General features: G+C 42.0%; 1 long non-coding RNA gene across 1 annotated transcript; it reads right to left on the reverse strand.

The window, feature by feature from the left end:
- Positions 1-1,585: 1,585 nt before the first annotated feature.
- On the reverse strand, positions 1,586-22,836 carry LOC309624666. The gene is made up of 2 exons (XR_014242079.1): positions 17,396-22,836; positions 1,586-2,599 (listed from the first exon to the last, which is right to left on the reverse strand). It is a non-coding gene; the product is annotated as an uncharacterized lncRNA (long non-coding RNA).
- Positions 22,837-22,884: the final 48 nt, after the last annotated feature.

The raw sequence follows: 22,884 nt of genomic DNA on the forward strand, positions 1-22,884 counted from the left end.
AATGTGGAGATTGGAGAGCAAACCCAGGGAGAAGACTGCCATTGGCTGCGAGGAGACAGCCTGAGGGGACAGGAGGGAGGTAATCCAGAAACGGGAATGCTTATGGAGGAAATCCAGACTGCCACAGAAGCAAGGTGACACTGTTGAGTGATGTCCAGGGGGTGGAGCCACCATTGCAGCCTCTCTCTTCCCACGTGCCAGCCTCTGCCCCCACCAGGCACTAAGAAAGGGCCCCCGCCAAGGCTGGCACACATGTGCCTGCCTCCAGGTGCTAGGAAAAGCCCCTTCCAGGGCTGGCCTTCTCATGCCTGCTGCTCGGCACTAGGAAAGGCCTCCACCAAGGCTGGCACACACGTGCCTGCTGCCAGGCACTAGGAAAAACCCCTACTAGGGCTGGCCTTCTCGCACCTGCTCCTGGGCACTAGGAAATGTCCCTGCAAAGGCTGGCACACACACGCCTGCTGCCAGACGCCAGGAAAAGCCCCTACCAGGGCTGGCCTTCTCGTGCCTGCTGCCAGGCATTAGGTAAGGCTCCCGCCAGGGCTGATCCTCTCACAACAGCTGCCGGTGCTAGGAAAGGTTCCCACCAGGGCTGGATCTCTTGCACCCATAGCTACCAGTTTCCCCGCAGACCTCCTCACCGTCCGGATGGATCTCTCGCAGCCGTCAACCCCCCACCCACCAACGCACCTGTTGCCCCTGGGGCTCCCGTGACCCCAGCAGTCATGCCACCTCTGTGTCCTGTCCTCACCAGGGCAGACCCACACACAGAGGTGGGGCTAAAACCACAGCTGAGCTGCAGGGGCGGGGCAGCTAAGGAAGAGGAACGAAAATCTTTCTGTGCAGCTGCGCAAGCCATGGATTAAATTCCCACGATCAGCTTGGTAAACCCTGCATTTATGGAATATCTGAATGGACAACCAGTGTTCCCACAACGGAGACCGGTCTATGGGGGTAAGTACTTGCGAGAGTTGGGCCAGGTCAGAGTCTGAGCTGCCCCCACAGTGCCCACAGTGGGTCCAGAGACCTACCTAGAGGTATTAGAGGGCCTCCTGGGAAGGCGGAGGTTGGCTGTGACTCATGGTGGGGGAAAGGACACTGACAGCTGAGACCCCAGGAAAATATTATTATTACTAATATTTTTAATCTTTTGTTCTGTTCTTATTATTATTTTATTTTTATTTTTTAATATAAAAAATTTTAATGGTTTTAATTTTTTATTGTTATTTTTAAATTTTTCTATTTTTACTTTACTTTTTCATTGTTTTGTGTTTTTTCCTTGTTTTGTTAAGTTTTGTTTTTAATATTTTTTTATCGTTTTTGTGCATCTGTTTTATCTTTGCTTTTTTTTTTAGTTTGCATTCTGCTTTTATTTTGTTTCTAGTTTTTTGTTTTTTGTTAGTTTTGTTTTTAATTGTTTGATTTTATTTTGGCATTCTTTTCTTTGTCTGGTTGTGCTCTGGTTCTTTGTTTTCTTTGTTTTTGTTTTTGTTTCTTTTGTATGTGTGTGTTTCCTTGTTAGTTTTTGTTTTTGTTTGTTTGGTTTTGCTGTTACCATTTGTCTTGGGTTTTATTTGTCTGTCCATTTGGTTTCTTTTCTTTTTTTTTTAACTGTTGTTACTGTTTTTTGTCTTTGTCTTTGCTATTAGTCTTGGGTTTCGTTAGTCTGTTTGTTTTCTTCCCCTTCCCTTTTTTTTTTTTTTTTTTGCCACACCGTGTGGCTTGCAGGGTCTTGGTTCCCCAGCGGGTGGTTGGTCCTGAGGCTCTGGGATGGGAGTGCAGAGTCCAGGATGCTGGATCACCAGAGAATTCCCAGCCCTGGGAAATATTAATCAGCAAGAGCTCCCAAGGAAGTCTCCATCTTGACTCCAAGATCTGGCCCCACCCAACTGCCTTCAGGCTCCAGTGCTGGACGCCTCACACCAAACAACAAGCAAGACAGGAACACAAACCCACCCATCAGCAGACAGGCTGCCTAAAGCCATACTAAGCTCACAGACACCCCAAAACATATCACCTGACGTGGCCTTGCCCATCAGAAGGACAAGATCCAGCTCCACCCACAAGAGCACAGGTACCGGTCCCTCCCACCAGGAAGCCTACACAAGCCACTGGACCAAGCTCACCCACCGGGGGCAGACACTAGAAGCAAGAAGAACAGTGACCCTGCAGCCTGTGGAAAGGAGACCTCAAACACACTAAGTTGGACAAAATGAGAAGACAGAGAAATATGTTGCAGGTGAAGGAGCAAGATAAAAACCTACAAGACCAAATAAATGAAGAGGAAATAGGCAATCCACCTGAAAAAGAATTCAGAGTAATGATAGTAAAGATGATCCAAAATCTTGGAAATAGATTGGAGGCATGGATCGAGAAAATACAAGAAATGTTTAACAAGGACCTAGAAGAAATAAAGAACAAACAAACAGTGATGAACAACAAAATAACTGAAATGAAAAATGCACTAGAAGGAATAAATACCAGAATAACTCAGGCAAAAGAAAGGATAAGTGAGCTGGAAGATAGAATGGTGGAAATAACTGCCACAGAGCAGAATAAAGAAAAAAGAATGAAAAGAAATGAGGGCAGTCTCAGAGACCTCTGGGACAAAGTTAACTGCACCAACATTCGAATTATAGGGGTCCCAGAAAGAGAAGAGAAAAAGAAAAGGTCTGAGAAAATATTTGAAGAGATTATAGTTGAAAAGTTCCCTAACGTGGGAAAGAAAACAGCCACCCAAGTCCAGGAAGCACAGAGAGTCCCATACAGGATAAACCCAAGGAGAAACACACCAAGACATGTATTAATCAAACTAACAAATTAAATACAAATAAAAAATATTGAAATATTGAAAGCAGCAAGGGAAAAGCAACAAGTAACACACAAGGGAATCCCCATGAGGTTATCAGCTGATTTTTCAGCAGAAATTCTGCAGGCCAGAAGGGAGTGACAGGATATATTTAAAATGATGAAAGGGAAAAACCTACAGCAAAGATTACTCTACCCAGCAAGGCCCTCATTGAGATTCAATGGAGAAATCAAAAGCTTGAGAGACAAGCAAAAGCTAAGCAAATTCAGCACCACTAAACCAGCTTTACAACAAATGCTAAAGGAACTTCTCTAGGCAGGAAACACAAGAGAAGAAAAAAGACCTACATAAACAAACCCAAAATAATTAAGAAGATGGTAATAGGAATATACATATTGATAATTACCTTGAATGTAAATGGATTAAGTGCTCTAACCAAAAGACACAGACTTGCTGAATGGATACAAATACAAGACCCATATATATGCTGTCTACAAGACACCCACTTCAGACCTAGGGACAAATACAGACTGAAAGTGAGGGGATGGAAAAAGATATTCCATGATAATGGAAATCAAAAGAAAACTGGAGTAACAATACTCATTTCAGACAAAATAGACTTTAAAATAAAGACTTCAAAGAGACAAGGAAGGTCACTACATAATGATCAATGGATCAAACCAAGAAGAAGATATAACAGTTGTAAATATATATGCACCAAACATAGGAGCACCTCAAGACATAAGGCAAATGCTAACAGCCATCAAAGGGAAAATCAAGAGTAACACAATAACAGTGGGGGACTTTAACATCCCACTTATACCAACAGACAGATCATCCAGACAGAAAATAAATAAGGAAACCCAAGCCTTAAATGACACATTAGAACAGATAGACTTAACTGATATTTATGGGACATTCCATCTGAAAGCAGCAGAATACACTTTCTTCTCAAGTGCACACAGAACATTCTCCAGGATAGATCACATCTTTGGTCACAAATCCAGCCTCAGGAAATTTTAAAAAATTGAAATTGTATCAAGCATCTTTTCCAACCACAATGCTATGAGATTAGAAATCAATTACAGGAAAAAAAAACTGTGAAAAGCATAAACACATGTAGGCTAAACAATATGCTACTAAATAACCAAGAGATCACTGAAGAAATCAAAGGGGAAATCAATAAATACCTAGAAACAATTGGCAACAGAAACACGATGAACCAAAACCTATGGGATGCAGCAAAATAAGTTCTAAGAGGGAAGTTTATAGCAATACAATCCTACCACAAGAAACAAGAAAAATCTCAAATAAACATCCTAACCTTACATATAAAACAACTAGAGAAAGAAGAACCAAAAAACCCCCAAAGTTAGCAGAAGGAAAGAAATCATAAAAATCAGAGCAGAAATAAATGAAATAGAGATGAAGAAAACAGTAGCAAGGATCAATAAAACTAAGAGCTGATTCTTTGAGAAGATAACCAAAATTGATAAACCTTTAGCCAGACTCATCAAGAAAAAAAGGGTGATGACTCAAATCAATAAAATTAGAAATGATAGAGAAGTTAAAACAGACACCACAGAAATACAAAGGATCATAAGAGACTACTACAAGCAACTATATGCCAATAAAATTGATAACCTGGAAGAAATGGACAAATTCTTAGAAAAGTACAACCTTCCAAGACTGAACCGGGAGGGAACAGAAAATATGAACAGACCAATCACAAGTAATGAAACTGAAACTGTGATTTAAAATCTTCCAACAAACAAAAGTCCAGGACCAGATGGCTTCATAGACAAATTCTATCAAACATTTACAGAAGAGTTAACACCTATCCATCTCAAACTCTTCCAAAAAACTGCAGAGGGAGGAAAACTTCCAACTCATTCTACGAGGCCACCATTATACTGATGCCAAAACCAAAATATCACAAAAAAAAGAAAATTATAGGCCAATATCACTGATGAATATAGATGCAAAAATCCTCAACAAAATACTAGCAAACCGAATCCAAAAGCACATTAAAAGCATGATAAACCATGATCAAGTGGGATTTATCCCAGGGATGCAAGGATTCTTCAGTATATGCAAATCAATCAATGTGATACACCATATTAACAAATTGAAGGAGAAAAACCATACGATCATCTCAATAGATGCAGAAAAAGCTTTTGACAAAATTCAACATACATTTATGATAAAAACTCTCCAGAAAGTTGGCATAGGGGGACCCTACCTCAACATAATAAAGGCCATGTATGACAAAGCCACAGAAAGCATTATTCTCAATGGTGAAAAGCGGAAAGCATTTCCTCTAAGATTAGGAACAAGACAAGGGTGTCCACTCTCGACACTATTATTGAACATAGTCTTGAAAGTCCTAACCAAGGTAATCAGAGAAGAAAAAGAAATAAAAGGAATCCAAATTGGAAAAGCAGAAGTAAAACTGTCACTGTTTGCAGATGACATGATACTATACATAGAAAATCCTAAAGATGCCACCAGAAAACTACTAGAGCTAATCAATGAATTTAGTAAAGTTGCAGGATACAAAATTAATACACAGAAATCCCTTTCATTCCTATACACTAACAATGAAAGGTCAGAAAAATAAACTAAGGAAACACTCCCATTTACCATTGCAACAAAAATAATAAAATACCTAGGAATAAACCTACCTAAGGAGGCAATAGACCTGTACACAGAAAACTATAAGATGCTGATGAAAGAAATCAAAGATGACACAAACAGATGGAGAGATATACCATGTTTTTTGACTGAAAGAATCAATATTGTCAAAATGACTATACTACTCAAAGCAATCTACAGATTCAATGCAATCCCTATCAAATTACCAATGGAATTTTTCACAGAACTAGAACAGAAAATTTTACAATTTGTATGGAAACACAAAAGACCCTGACTAGCCAAAGCAATCTTGAGAAAGAAGAACGGAGCTGGAGGAATCAGGCTCCCGGACTTCAGACTATACTACAAAGCTACAGTAATCAAGACAGTATGGTACTGGCACAAAAACAGAAATATAGACCAATGGAACAGGATAGGAAGATAAACCCACGCACATATGGTCACCTAATCTATGACAAAGAAGGCAAGAATATACAATGGAGAAAAGACAGCCTCTTCAATGAGTGGTGCTGGGAAAACTGGACAGCAACATGTAAAAGAATGACACCATACACAAGAATAAACTCAAAATGGATCAAAGACCTGAATGTAAGGCCAGACACTATAAAACTCTTAGAGGAAAACTTAGGCAGATCACTCTATGATATAAATCACAGCAAGATCCTTTTTGACCCACCTCCTAGAGAAATGGAAATAAAAACAAAAATAAACAAATGGGACCTAATGAAACTTATAAGCTTGTGCACAGCAAAGGAAAACATAAACAAGATGAAAAGACAACCCTCAGAATGGGAGAAAATATTTGCAAATGAAGCAACTGACAAAGGATTAATCTCTTAAATTTACAAGCAGCTCATGCAGCTCAATATCAAAAAAACAAACAACCCAATCAAAAAATGGGCAGAAGACCTAAATAGACATTTCTCCAAAGAAGACATACAGATGGCCAACAAACACATGAAAAGATGTTCAACATCACTAATTATTAGAGAAATGCAAATCAATACTACAATGAGGTATCACCTCACACTGGTCAGAATGACCATCATTTAAAAATCTACAAACAATAAATTCTGGAGAGGGTGTGGAGAAAAGGGGACACTCTTGCACTGTTGGTGGGAATGTAAATTGATACAGCCACTATGGAAAACAGTATGGAGGTTCCTTAAAAAACTAAAAATAGAACTACCATATGACCCACTAGTGGGCATATACCCAGAGACAACCATAGTTCAAAAAGACACATACACCCCAATGTTTATTGCAGCACTATTTACAATAGCCAGGGCATGGAAGCAACCTAACTGTCCATTGACAGAGGAATGGATAAAGAAGATGTGGCACATATATACAATGGAATATTACTCAGCCATAAAAAGAAACAAAATTGCACTATTTGTAGTGAGGTGGATGGACCTAGAGACTGTCACACAGAGTGAAGTAAGTCAGAAAGAGAAAAACAAATAGCATATATTAATGCGTATATGTGGAATCTAGAAAAATGGTATAGATGATCTTATTTGCAAAACAGAAATAGAGACACAGACATAGAGAACAAACGTATGGACACCAAGGGGGTAAAGGGGGGGTGAGATGAATTGAGAGATTGGGATTGATATATATACACCATTGATACTATGTATAAAATAGGTAACTGGGACTTCCCTGGTGGTGCAGTGGTTAAGAATCCGCCTGCCAATGCAGGGAACACGGGTTCGAGCCCTGGTCCAGGAAGATCTCACATGCCGTGGAGCAACTAAGCCCGCGTGCCACAACTACTGAAGCCCGCGCACCTAGAGCCCATGCTCTGCAACAAGAGAAGCCACTGCAATGAGAAGCCCGCGCACCGCAATGAAAAGTAGCCCCCGCTCGCCACAACTACAGAAAGCCCATGCGCAGTAACGAAGACCCAGTGCAGCCAAAAATAAATTTTAAAAATAAATAAATTTATCAAAATAAATAAATAAATAGGTAACTAATGAGAACCTACTGTATAGCTCAGAGAACTCTACACAGTGCTCTGTGGTGACCTAAATGGGAAGGAAATCCAAAAAAGAGGGGATATGTGAATATGTATAGCTGATTCACTTTGCTGTACAGTAGAAACTAGCACAACATTGTAAAGCAACTATACTCCAATAAAAATTAATTAATTTAAAAAAAGAGGGGCTTCCCTGGTGGCGCAGTGGTTGAGAATCTGCCTGCCAATGCAGGGGACACGGGTTCGAGCCCTGGTCTGGGAAGATCCCACATGCCGCGGAGCAACTGGGCCCGTGAGCCACAATTACTGAGCCTGCGCGTCTGGAGCCTGTGCTCCGCAACAAGAGAGGCCACGATAGTGAGAGGCCCGCGCACCGTGATGAAGAGTGGCCCCCGCTTGCCACAACTAGAGAAAGCCCTCGCACAGAAACGAAGACCCAACACAGCCATAGATAAATAAATATATAAAAATTTTTAAAAAAGCAATCTTTGTTAAAAAAATTAAAAAATTAAAAAAAGAAACAGAAGAGGGCTGTTGATCCCACATATTGATTTCTTCTTCCTCCTAAGACCTCACTAAAATGATAATAAATGAATAAAAAGACATGAGGCCCATGGAACAAAGTTATCCAGAGAAGCCAATGAGGGATTACAACAAATTTTTGAAGGAAAGAAAACAGATGGGTAAGCCTGGGTTTGCAGAGTGTAGTATAGGTTGGGGTCCAGCAGACCCCCGACTGAGAAGACAGCTGGAGTCCAGGGAGGCTGTTATGGGCTAAATTGTGTCCCTCCCCACTCCCCATTCAAATGTGGGTGCACCAACCCTCGGGACCTCAGAGTGGCTGTATTTGGAGGCAAGACATTTAAAGAGGTGATGAAAGTAAAATGAGGCCATCAGGGTGTCCCTAATCCAAGGGAGGAAGTGGAGATGAGAGCAGGGACCACGTGGGATGAGAATGGAGGAGGGGGACAGGGGGGATGGAGGGTCCTGTCCAGGGCATACCACTCTGCTACATCTGCAGGCAAGTCTTAACCTTCCCAGGCCTCAGTTTGTCCACCTGTAAGGTATGAGGGCTGGTGTTTGAACTGAAATTCTGCGATTCTCTGTTACATAGCATGGCCTGGCAGGGTAAGAAAGGTTAGAGGTGAGGAATTGGCATCTATCTTCTCTATGTCATGATTTTTTACCAGGATCAGCAACAGGTGGAGACTGCTGCTATCTGAGTCACCTTTGACATAACCGGGCTTCTGGGGGCCCAGGGCCCAGGTGACTTGCGATGGGTCTTCTGTTAACTTCAGGGTCTTCCTCGACCAGGCCAAAGTGAGGCCCATCCTGGACAGCTGAGCTCCCCACTGTGGTTTTCCTGTCTGACCAAAGCAAGCTGAGATGCCTGGAGGTCAGTGAGTGAGGGCCGGGGATGGGGGTGACGGTGAGTGTAACAGACACCAGGAAAGAAGATCATGCAGGGTCTTGCACTGAGCAAGTGGTCACACAAGTCTGGAGCCCAAGGCAGGGTCCCTCGGGCTGCTGCGCTAAGATCAGACTATGGGGCAAACAGAAGAAGGAACCATGTGAGAGAAGCACGTGCTTAGATCAGAGAGCTGATAGTGGTGGGGCAGGCTCTGGCTATCCCTGCAGGGAGAGCTGACAGGCCTCTCAACACTCCTGTGGGTGTGCGAGGACAAGAAGAGCCAGACAGCTCCAATGGTGGGCTGCTGTCAGCTCAGATGGGAGGACTAAGGGACCAGCAGGTTCAGGGACACAGTAAGTGTGAGGTGTCAAGTTGATTATCGACATCAAGGTTAGAATTGAGGGAAGATGATCATCAGCGTATCAAAGGCATTTAAGGGAACAGATTTGAGATTCCTGTCATACTGGCAAGTTAGAACAAGCTGCATCCCCCATCTTACAAATTCAGCCCTGTATTCCAGGGACCTAGGACATCTGCAACAAAGCAATCAACAACAAACTGCATAGCAGCTACAGAACCCTCACCAGCACCTTGGACACCTGCAAACAGCTCTGGACTGGCACTTGGTGGAAGCAAGTCCAAGGTGGCAGGGAAAGGCCATTGTGAGCCTGTGGACACTGCATGTCCATCAGCATAAGGACTTGCTTTGAGAAGCCTTGTCCCCAAACTCATAGACAATGAGGATTTTGCTATCTGAAACCACGCTGGTGAGAGTCACACAGTCCATTCTTTCTTTCTTTTTTTTTTTTTAATTTTATTTATTTATTTTTGGCTGCGTTGGGTCTTCATTGCTGTGCAAGGGGTTTCTCCTGTTGCGGCGAGCGGGGGCCACTCTTCATCGCGGTGCATGGGCCTCTCACTGTCGCGGCCTCTTTTGTTGCGGAGCACAGGCTCCAGACACGCAGGCTCAGTAGTTGTGGCTCACGGGCCCAGTTGCTCCGCGGCATGTGGGATCTTCCCAGACCAGGGCTCGAACCCGTGTCCCCTGCATTGGCAAGCAGATTCTCAACCACTGCGCCACCAGGGAAGCCCGCCCATTCTTTCTTGAGAGATAGGAGCCCCATGGATCACTCTGACATGGACAAGCAGTGTTGGTTTCCCAACCTGGTGTGGCAGGCAGGGTTCTAGGGTGCCCCCCAAGATTCCCACCCACAGGTGTTCACACCTTGCATAAGCCCCAACCCTTGAGTGGGAATGAATCCATGATTGTGATGGGGTCATGTTTCTGACCAGTTGGCTTTGAAAAGGCTGATTATCTAGGTAGGCCTGACCTAATCAGGTGACCCTGTAGATGGGACTGGTCCTCTCTGAGGTCACAGAGCTTGGAGGTGTGAGGGGGCCCAGGGAGGCCCAGAAGATGAGAATGATCCTTAGCTGCTGAAAGCAGTCCCCAGCCAACAGCAGTGAGACAACAGGGACCTCAGCCCTAGAACCACAAGAACACAGGTTCTGCCAATGACCCACAGATGTTGGGGTAGCTCTTTTCCTGGTCCAACCCCCAAGTGAGAACACAGCCTGCCCACCCCTTGGTTTCAGCTTGGTGAGACCCTGCTCAGAGGCCACACTGCATCCAGATTCGATCTACAGACTGAGATGATACATGAGTCTTAAGTGCTGACCCCGTGCTAATTTGTTATGTGGCAAAAGAAAACTAACTAACTCAACTGTTACAAAGCTTAGATCAAGGGGTTTCTTCCGACATGACTTTCTACATCAATCTCAACTTATGGGTTCCAGCAGGTGAAGGCCATTTGAGCAACATTTCTCCCCAGACAGTGCCATCCATTCCCAAGTGACCATTACTCACTAACCTCTCCTTCCCTCCAGCCCCTATCCTGCCCCACCCCCACAAATACCACTGGGAGCCCCAGTTGCTGACAGCACACAGCCCAGAGCTGACTCTGATCTCCCAGACCCTCTCAGAATCACTCAGCACAACACCAGACCCTTTAAAAGGCCCCTCCTCCTCCCTAGGACACTTCGAGACTCCCCTTGGCATGAGGCCTCCCTGGCAAGTCAATGCACTCAATGTGGCTTCATTACAAGGGTGTCCCTGGTGGTCTTTACCTACCAGTCTTTATCAGCAGGTAGAAGGAGCACTTTGAATGTTCTGATCTTGTTTTCTCCCACCACCTAAATCTGTCCCTTGGACACAGAGATCAGTCATGGTTCCCATTCCTTGGTTCTTCTGTCCATAGATAAACTAATCCCAGGGTCATGCAAAAGCCCTGCGGGGGGTGGAGGGGGAGGATTAAAACCAGATTACATCTCTAGGCAGGTAGAGGCAGCTTCTTCCAGTCCTGTGTTTCCCTGAGTGTCAGGTGCCTTCCATGCCACCAGAGCATGGAATGATAGCAAGTGCAAATGGTTCACAGTGGCTTTTGGGGGTCTGGACCCTTTGTTCTGGAGCTCATCCTATGCCATCTTCTTAAAATCATGAATTGACCCAGACCACGTCTGCCTCTGGCTCTTCTCAACTCACACTATTCAGCAGAAAGCTGGAACCACCAGAGGACAAAGAGCTGAAAATGCCAGCCATCTCAGGATAAAGGTCACTGGACACCATTCACCATCTGAAGCAAAAGTAGCATGATGCCATTACCTAAGGAGATAACATGAATCATGAACAGGAAATTAGTTCCAAAAGAATCAAGTGAGACAAGAAGACTTGAGAGGTGGAGAGAAGACAGCCCACCTGTGGCCTTGGGATCTGAGAAAAGATGCAGAAGTAGGTCTCATGGTTTTCTTTCTTTTTTTTTTTAAAGTTGAATGGCTTGCTTAAGGTCATATGACTATTAAGTGGCAAAGCCAGAACTTTTTTTTTTTTTTTAATTAATTTATTTATTTATTTATTTATGGCTGCGTTGGGTCTTCGTTTCTGTGTGAGGGCTTTCTCTAGTTGCGGCAAGTGGGGGCCACTCTTCATCGCGGTGCGCGGGCCTCTCACCATCGCGGCCTCTCGTTGCGGAGCACGGGCTCCAGACGCGCAGGCTCAGCAGCTGTGGCTCACGGGCCCAGCTGCTCCACAGCACGTGGGATCCTCCCAAACCAGGGCTCGAACCCGTGTCCCCCGCATTGGCAGGCAGATTCCCAACCACTGCGCCACCAGGGAAGCCCTCATGGTTTTCTTTTTGCCTCCCAGATCCCGGCCTGGGTGCTGGAGAAGCCAGAAACCCAGACACAACAAAGGGTGCATACCAAAAAAGCCCTAAGAAAATCTGCTTATCTCTAGCAAGAGGACCAAGAAAAGACACCTTAACAAGATAAGACATTTTAGATGGTAATTGCCCAATCCCAGCCAGACACCATGGGAGAAAACATGCCCACCACACCCCTGCCATCAAAGTGGGACCCTTGACCTCCTCCTCACCCAGACATAGTGACACTCTCTCTCCCACTCACCAGGGTGGTGTGAGAGAAGGCCCTCGATGGGAAGCCAGGTGAACACCACCTTCCAGGGGTTACAGGCTCCTACCTCATCCTTATGGTGTTGGTGGAAGCCTGGTGAGGAGCCATACACTGGCAGTAATAAAGCAGTGCCTCTCCTTCTCCACTGATCAGTATCAGAGGAGGCCTGCTAAAACAGACTTAAATGTAATACCCTACATTCATGGTACCAACACCCAGTAAAACCTCAACCTGAATGACAGAGACAATCAACAGATACTGACACCAAGATGACAGAGGTGTTGAATTTATCTGACAAGGAATTTAAAGAAGCCATCAGAAAAATGCTTCAACAAGCAATTACAAATGCACTTGAAATAAATGACAATATAGAAATTCTCAGCAAAGAAGCAGAAGATGTAAAAAATAACCAGGGACTTCCCTGATGGTGCAGTGGTTAAGAAACCGCCTGTCAATGCAGGGGACACGGGTTTGATCCCTGGTCCGGGAAGCTCCCACGGAGCAACTAAGCCCGTGCGCCACAACTACTGAGCTGAGCCTACACTCTAGAGCCTGCAAGCCACAATTACTGAGCCCTCATGCCACAACAACTGAAGCCTGCATGCCTAGAGCTCGTGCTCCATAACAAGAGAAGCCACCGCAATGAGAAGCCTGCACACCTCAATGAAGTGTAGCCCCCGCTCGCCACAACTAGAGAAAGCCCGCATGCGGCAATGAAGAACCAACACAGCCAAAATTAATTAATTAATTAATTAAGAAAAAGAATAACCAAATGGAAATTTTAGAACTAAAAATGTAATTTAAAAAACTCAATGGATGGGCTCAACCACAATTCTAAGTGAAAAGAATCAGTGAACTTGAAGATAGAATATTAGAAACCACCCAATCTGAATAACAGAAAGAAAACAGACTGTGAAAAAAAATGAGCAGAACCAAGGAAACTGTGGGACTATAACAAAAGATCTATTTGTGTCATTGGGTTCCTGGAAAGAGAGGAGAAAGAGGGCAAAGCTGAGAAAAATTTCCCAAAGTTGGTAAACGACATAAACCTACAGATTTGAGAAGCTGAGCAAATCCCAAGCACGATGAACCCAAAGAAGGCACTCCAGGACACATCATAGTAAAACTTCTGAAAACATAAAGACAAGGAAAAAGTCTTGAAAGCAGCAGGAGAAAAGTGAATTCTTACTGATAAGGGGAAAACCATTCTAATTATAATGTATTTCTCATCAGAAACCATGGATGCCAGGAGGGAGCGGCACAACATTTTTCAAGTGCTGAGAGAAAAGAATTGTCAACGCAGAATTCCATATCTAGTAAAAAAAAAAAAAAAAAAAAATCCTTCAATAATTAAGGGGAAATAAAAACATTCTCAGAGAAAAGAAATGAGAATTTGTCCCCAGTAGACCTACCCTAAAAGGGTGGTTAAATCATGCAACAGAAAGGAAATGGTGAAAGAATGACTCATGGAACATTAAGAAAGAAGAAAGAGTGAAAATATGGATCCTATAATAGGATTTTCTCCCCTTCTTGAGTTTTCTAAATTGTGTTGATAGTTTAAACGAAAATTATAACATTTTTTGGTGTGGTTCTAAAAGTTTAGAGAGGAAATGTTTAAGATAATTGTATTATAAATGAAGGATGTAAAGGGAAGTAAGTTTCTAAACTGTACTTGAATTGATAAAAACATCATATCACAGTCTACATCAGCAGACTATGATGTCGTATAAAATATAATACCTAAACGAACCATTTAAAAAGCTAGACAAAGAGATATACTCAAAAGCACAGTAGAAAAACCAAAATGGAACTCTAAAAAATTTTTCAGGTAACCAACAGGAATGTATGAAAAAGAAAACAGAGAAACAGAGGAAACAAACAGAAAACAAAAAATAAAATGGCAGACATAGCCACAACATATCAATAATTACACTAAATGGAAATGGCCTACTTTATTTGTAATAGCCCAAAATCCCAAACAACCAAAATATCCCTCAGTAGATGAATGGTTAAACAAACTGTAGTACAACCATTTATTGTAATACTTAAAAAAACTATTGGTCCACACAACAACTTAAATGGATCTCAAGGACAGTGAAAAAGCCAATTTCAAAGGTCACATGCTGTATGATTCCATGTATGTAACATTCTTGAAATGACAAAGTTATAGAGCTAGAGAACAGATTAGTGGTATGAGGGTAGGAGTTTGGGGGGAGGGGTAGATGGGACTATAAATAGGCTGCACAAGAGAGAGTTGTGGGGTAATGGAAGAGCTCTGTATCTTGATTGCAGCAGTAGTTCCAGGAATCTACACAGGTAGATGAAATGGAAAACTACACACAAACATCATATCAATGCCAATTCCCTGCCTTTGATATTGTACTGTAATTATGTAAAAATAACCATGGAGAGAAACAGAAAAAAAGGGCACACTTTATGTACTGTATTTGTGAATCTATGATTACTTTTAAATAAAAACATTTGTTAATTGGTAAGAGATTTGAACTGACACATCACCAGAGAGGATGTATAGAAGCCAAATTGGTCCATGAAAAGATACTCACTAGTATTAGCCATTGGGAAATGTACATGAAAACCACAATGAACTGTCATTACACACCTATTAAAATGGCTAAAATAAAGAACAATGACAATAAAATGCAAAATGCTAGCAAGAATGTGGAACAACTGGAACTCATGTTGTTGGTGGAATGCAAAATAGTGCAGCCACTCTGGAAAACAGTTTGGCGATTTCTTATAAAGTCAAATATACACTTATCCCTGTTCCTAGGTATTTACTACCAAGAGAAATAAATCTTTGTTCACACAAAAACGTGTACAATTTACCCTAGATAAACGAAACACTGCAAAGGACCCAAATGTCCCTTGGGACAGAAGAACAGGCAAACAAACCATGGTGTCTCCATACAGTGGAATACTCCTCAGTGATAAAAAAGGAATGAACTATTGTAAATTCAACAACTTGGATGAAGCTCAAAAGCAATATGCTGAGGGAAAGAAGGCAGTCTCAAAGGTTCACATGCCATATGATTCCATTTATACTATATTCTCCAAATGACATTATGGAGGTGGAGAAGACATCAGTGGTTGCCGCGGGTTATGGGTGAAATGAGACACATAAGGAGTTGTTTGTGGTGATGGAGTAATTCCATATGATTGTGATGGTGGTTCTACACACGTGATAAAATTTCATAAAAACATACATGCACATGCGCACGCACACACACAAAGTGAGTGCCTGTAAAACCTGGTAGAATCCAGACAAGGTCGGCAGCCTAGGAAACTGAATTATGCCAATGTCAGTATCCTGGTTTTGATAATGATCTATATTTATATAACAGATTATCACTAGAGGAAGTTTGGTGAAGGGTACGTGAGAATCCTCTGTACTATTTCTGCAACTTCTGCTGGAACATGGGGGGTTTGCAGAGCGGACCCAGGAAGGGGACAGCTGTTGGCTGTGAAGAGACAGCCTGAAGGGACAAGAGTAAGGAGCTCCACAACTGGGAACGTTTGCAGAAGAAGCCTGGGCCACCATAGAAGCAAGGCACCATTGTTGCATGGTGTGCAAGGGGTGGGGCCACCATTGCAGCCCCCCTTCCCCACCTGCCAGCCCCTGCCTCCACAGGCCCTAGGAGACGAGCCCACCTGAGTGGGCTCGCCCGCCCCTCAAGCTAAAGCCTCCCCCAGCAGCGCAGGCCCAGAAGGGCCCAAGCATAGTCCCTGCCAAAGCCTCCTTGGGCCACGCTGGTCCCAGTGACCCATACACGGCCCCCACCAAAGCCTCCTCCGGCCAGCCCCAGTGGCCACACCCATCAACACTTCCACCCCTGCTGATCTGTGCGTGCACATGCACTCCGGGGCGGCCTCAGGAGCAGACACTGGTGGGAGGAACACACGCAGAGGTGGGGATGAAACCACACCTGCGCTCCAGGGGCTGTGCAGCTAAGGAAGAAGAGCTGAAATCTCTCCTCACAGCTATGTGAACCACGGAGTTACACCTCTGCTGCTAAATTCAGTGCCAGTGGAACATCCGAACACATAACAGATGCTCATGCAGCTGAGACGGATCTGGCTTTAGCAGCAATGGGCTTTGTGGGCATGTACATGTGAGGGTTGAGCCAGGCCAGAGTCTGAGCTGCCTCCATAGCTCCCACAGAGGGTCCAGGTGCATAACTACTGCAGTCCTGGGACCAGACCTCAGGGGATCTGCACCAGTGGCCTGGTGAAAACAACACCTGAGAGTCACCAGGGCCATTTGCCAGCATACCCATGGTTAAGGTGGGACCCAGAGCAGTGCCAACAACAGTGTACTTTGTGAGCTCACATAACAGGCAAAAGGGGACACAACAGAGCACACTCACAGGTGAACAGCCCCAGACAAGGAATACTCAGAGGCTTCTCTCCAAGTGGGAGTGCTCCGATCCCACCCACCTCACACCACAGATCAGAAACACAGCTAAGAAACAGATCTCGGCACCTCTACTTCAACAACTAGGGAACACACCATGCCCATGATAGGGCAGTGACAGCCACAGAGCAAAGGGGAGGCCCCTCTCAATATCCACCTCATCCACCAGGGGGCAGAGAGGAGCCCCCACCAGAAGCAAGAGGAGCTATGATCCTGCAGCCTGCAGAAAGGAAACCACAAACACAATAAGACAGACAAAATGAGAAGACAGAGAAACCTGTTGCAGATGAAGGAGCAAGATAAAAACCTACAAGAACAACTAAATGACAGGCCATCCACCTGAAAAAGAATTCAGAATAATGATGGTAAAGATGATCCACGATTTTGGAAAAAGAATGAAGGCACAGATTGAGAAGTTGCAAGAAGTGTTTAAAAAAGACCTAGAAGAACTAAAGAACAAACAAACAGAGATGAACAATACAATAACTGAAATGAAGAATACTCTAGAAGGAATCAATAGCAGAATAACTGAGGCAGAAGGATAGATAAGTGAGCTGGCAGATAGAATGGTGAAAATAACTGACACAGAGCAGAATAGAGAAAAAAGAATGAAAAGAAATGAGGAACAGACTCAGAGACCTCTGGGACAACATTACATGAACCAACATCGAATTATAGGGGTCCCAGAAGAAGAAGAGAAAGAGAAAGGGCCTGAGAAAATATTTGAAGAGATTATAGTCAAAAACTTCCCTAACATGGGAAAGGAAATAATCAGCCAAGTCCAGGAAGCACAGAGAGTCCCATACAGGATAAACCCAAGGAGAAACACACTGAGATACATATTAATCGAAGTAAAAAATTAAATACAAAGAAAAACTATTAAAAACGGCAAGGGAAAAGCAACAAATGACATACAAGGGAATCCCCATAAAGTTATCAGCTGATTTTTCAGCAGAAACTCTGCAGGTCAGAAGGAAGTGGCAAGATATATTTCAAGTGATGAAAGGGAAAAACCTACAACCAAGAATACTCTACCCAGCAAGGATCTCATTCAGACTTGATGGAGAAATCAAAAGCTTTACAGACAAGCAAAAGCTAAAAGAATTCAGCACCACTAAACCAGTGTTATAACAAATGCTAAAGGAACTCCTCTAGGCAGGAAACACAAGAGAAGAGAATAAAAGAGGAAGTGAAGAAAAAATACCTACATAAACAAACCCAAAATAATTAAGAAAATGGTAATAGGAACATACATATTGATAATTACCTTAAATGTAAATGGATTAAATGCTCCAACCAAAAGACATGGACTGTTGAATGGATACAAAAACAAGACCCATATATATGTTGTCTACAGGAGACCCACTTCAGACCTAGGGACACATACAGACTGAAAGTGAGGGGATGGAAAAAGATATTCCATGCAAAGGGAAATCAAAAGAAAACTGGAGTAACAATACTCACTTCAGATAAAATAGACTTTAAAATAAAGACTTCAAAGAGACAAGGAAGGTCACTACATAATGATCAAGGGATCAATCCAAGAAGAAGATATAACAGTGGTAAATATATATGCACCCAACATAGGAACACCTCAATATATAAGGCAAATGCTAACAGCCATCAAAGGGGAAATTGACAGTAACACAATAATAGTGGGGGACTTTAACATCCCACTTATAACAACAGACAGATCATCCAGACAGAAAGTTAATAAGGAAACCCAAGCCTTAAATGACACATTAGACCAGATAGACTTAATTGATATTTATAGGACATTCCATCCGAAAGAAGCAGAATACACTTTCTTCTCAAGTGCACATGGAACATTCTCAAGGATAGATCACATCTTTGGTCACAAATCAAGCCTCGGTAAATTTAAGAAAACTGAAATCATATCAAGCATCTTTTGCAATCACAATGCTATGAGATTAGAAATCAATTACAGGGGGACTTCCCTGGTGGTGCAATGGTTAAGAATCCACCTGCCAATGCAGGGGACATGGGTTTGAGCCCTGGTCCAGGAAGATCCCACATGCCATGGAGAAACAAAGCCCATGTGCCACAACTACTGAGCCTGCACTCTAGAGCCTGTGGGCCACAACTACTGAGCCTTCAGGCCGCAAATACTGAAGCCTGCGCACCTAGAGCTCATGCTCCACAACAAGAGAAGCCACCACAATGAGAAGCCCGCGCACCACAACAAAGAGTAGCCCCTTCTTGCCGCAACTAGAGAAAGCCCATGCACAGCAACGAAGACCCAATGCAGCCAAAAATATATAAATAAAATAAATAAGTTTTTAGAAAAAAGAAAAAAGAAATCAATTACAGGAAAAAAACTATAGAAAGTACAAACACATGGAGGCTAAACACTGTGCTACTAAACAACCAATGGATCACTGAAGAAATCAAAGAGGAAATCAAAAAATTATCTAGAGACAAATGACAATGAAAACACGTTGATCCAAAATCTATGGAAGGCAGGGACTTCCCTGGTGGAGCAGTGGTTAAGTATCACCTGCCAATGCAGGGGACACAGGTTCGATCCCTGGTCCAGGAAGATCCCACATGCTGTGGAGCAACTAAGCCTGTGCACCACAACTACTGAACCTGCGCTCTAGAGCCTGCGAGCTCTACAGCCCGCGCACCACAACTACTGAGCCTGCAGGCTGCAACTACAGAAGCCTGCACTCCTAGAGCCCATGCTCCACAGCAAGGGAAGCCACCACAATGAGAAGCCCGTGCGCTGCACTGAAGAGTAGCCCCTGCTCACCACAACTAGAGAAAGCCCACATGTAGCAACAAAGACCCAAAGCAGCCAAAAAAATCAAACAAAATAATAATTTTAAAAATTAAAAAATAAAAACAAAACCTGTGGAATGCAGCAAAAGCAATTCTAAAAGGGAAGTTTATAGCAATACAATCTTACCTCAAGAAACAAGAAAAATCTCAAATAAACAACCTAGTCTTACACCTAAAACAACTAGAGAAAGAAGAACAAACAAAACCCAAACTTAGTAGAAGGAAAAAAATCATAAAAACCAGAGCAGAAATAAATGAAATAGAGATGAAAAAAACATTAGCAAAGATCAATGAAACTAAAAGCTGGTTCTTTGAGAAGATAAAAAAAATTGATAAACATTTAGCCAGACTCATCAAGAAAAAAAGGGAGAGAACGTAAATCAATAAAATTAAAATGAAAAAGGAGAAGTTACAATGGACACCACAGAAATACAAAGGATCATAAGAGACTACTATAAGCAACTATAAACCAATAAAATGGACAACCTAGAAGAAATGGAAAAATTCCTAGAAAGGTACAACCTTCCAATACTGAACCAGGAAGAAATAGAAAAAATGAACAGACCAATCAAAAGTACTGAAATTGAAACTGTGATTTTAAAACTCCCAACAAACAAAAGTCCAGGACCAGATGTCTTCACAGGAGAAGTCTATCAAACATTTAGAGAAGAGTTAACACCTATCCTTCTGAAACTCTTCCAAAAAATTGCAGAGGAAGGAACACTCTCAAGCTCATTCTATGAAGCCACCATCACCCTGATACAAAAACCAGACAAAGATATCATGAAAAAAGAAAATTACAGGCCAATATCACTGATGAACATGCAAAAATTCTCAACAAAATACTAGCAAACTGAGTTCAACAACACATTAAAAGGATCATACACCCTGATCAAGTGGGATTTATCCCAGGGATGCAAGAATTCTTCAATATACACAAATCAATCAATGTGATTCACCACATTAACAAACTGAAGAATAAAAAAATCTGATCATCTCAATAGATGCAGAAAAAGCTTTTGACAAATTTCAACACCAATTTATGATAAAAACTCTCCAGAAAGTCGGCTTAGAGGGAAACTACCTCAATGTAATAAAGGCCATATACGACAAACCCACAATGAACATCATACTCAATGGTGAAAAGCTGAAAGCATTTCCTCTAAGATGAGGAACAAGATGAGGATATCCACTCTTGTCACTTTTATTCAACATACTTTTGGAAGTCCTAGCCATGGCTATCAGAGAATAAAAAGAAATAAAAGGAATCCAAATTGGAAAAGAAGAAGTAAAACTGTCACAGTTTTCAGATGACATGATGCTATACATAAAAAATCCTAAAGATGCTACCAGAAAACTACTAGAGCTCATCAATGAATTTGGTAAAGTTGCAGGATACAAAATTAATGCACAGAAATCTCTTGCATTTCTATACACTAACAATGAAAGATCAGAAAGAGAAATTAAAGAAACAGTCCCATTTACCATATCATCAAAAAGAATAAAATACCTAGGAATAAACCTACCTAAGGAGGCAAAAACCCTGTACTCAGAAAACCATAAGATACTGATGAAAGAAATCAAAAATGACACAAACAGATGGAGAGATATACAATGTTCTTGGATTAGAAGAACCAATATACTCCCCAAAGCAATCTACAGATTCAGTGCAATCCCTATGAAATTACCAATGGCACTTTTCACAGAAGTAGAACAAAAAATTTTACAATCTGTATGAAAACACAAATGACCCCGAGTAGCCAAAGCAATCTTGAGAAAGAAGAACGGAGCTGGAGGAATTAGGCTCCCTTGTTCAGACGACACTACAAAGTGACAGTAATCAAAACAGTATGGTACTGGCACAAAAACAGAAATATAGACCAATGGAACAGGATAGGAAGCCCAGAGATAAACCCATGCACATATGGCCACCTAATCTATGACAAAGGAGGCAAGAATATACAGTGGAGAAAAGACAGTCTCTTTGATAAGCAGTGCTGGGAAAACTGGACAGCTACATGTAAAAGAATGAAATTAGAACACTCCCTAACACCATACACAAAAATAAACTCAAAATGGATTAAAGACCTACTTGTAAGGCCACATACTGTAAAACTCTTAAAGAAAACATAAGCAGAACACTCTTTGACATAAATTGCAGCAAGATCTTTTTCAATCCACCTCCTAGAGTAACGAAAATAAAAACAAAAATAAACAAATGGGACCTAATTAAACTTAAAAGCATTTGCACAGCAGAGGAAACCATAAACAAGGCAAAAAGACAACACTCAGAATGGGAGAAAATATTTGCAAACGAAGCAACTGATAAAGGATTAATCTCCAAATTATACAAACAGCCCATGCAGCTCAATATCAAAAAAAACAAACAACCCAATCAAAAAATGGGCAGAAGACCTAAATAGACATTTCTCCAAAGAAGACATACAGATGGCCATCAAACATGCAAAGATGCTCAACATCACTAATTATTAAAGAAAGGCAAATCAAAACTACAATGAGGTATCATCTCACACTGGTCAGAATGGCCATCTTCAAAAAATCTACAAACAACAAATATTGGAGAGGATGTGGAGAAAAGGGTGCCCTCCTACACAGTTCATGGGAATGTAAATTGGTACAGCCACTATGGAGAACAGTATGGAGTTTCTGTAAAAAGCTAAAAATAGAGCTACCATATGATCCAGCAATTCCACTCCTGGAGAAAACCATAATTCAAAAGGATGCATGGATCCCAATGTTTACTGCAGCACTCTTTACAATAGCCAGGACATGGAAACAACCTAAATGTCCATCAACAGAGGAATGGATAAAGAAGATGTGGTACATGTATACAATGGAATATTACTCAGCCATAAAAAAGGAAAGAAATAATGCCATTTGTAGCAATACGGATGGATCTAGAGATTGACATACAGAGTGAAATAAGTCAGAAAGAGAAAAACAAATATGTAATATCACTTACATGTGGAATCTAGAAAAATGGTACAGATGAACTTATTTGCAAAGCAGAAATGGAGTCACAGAGGTAGAAAACAAACTTATGGTTAGCAAGGGGGGAAGGGAGTGGGATAAACTGGGAGATTGGGATTACATATATACACTACTATATATAAAATAGATACATAATGAGTACCTACTGTATAGCACAGGGAACCCTACTCAATGCTCTGCAGTGACCTAAATGGGAAGGAAACCTAAAAAAGAGTGGAGACATTATATATATATATATATCTATATATATATATGTATATATATATATAGATATATATATGTATGTATTTATTTATTTATATGTCACTTTGCTG

The sequence above is a fragment of the Balaenoptera borealis genome (genome assembly GCF_965194805.1).
Source record: "Balaenoptera borealis genome assembly, chromosome: 2".
In the NCBI taxonomy this organism is placed as follows: domain Eukaryota; kingdom Metazoa; phylum Chordata; class Mammalia; order Artiodactyla; family Balaenopteridae; genus Balaenoptera; species Balaenoptera borealis.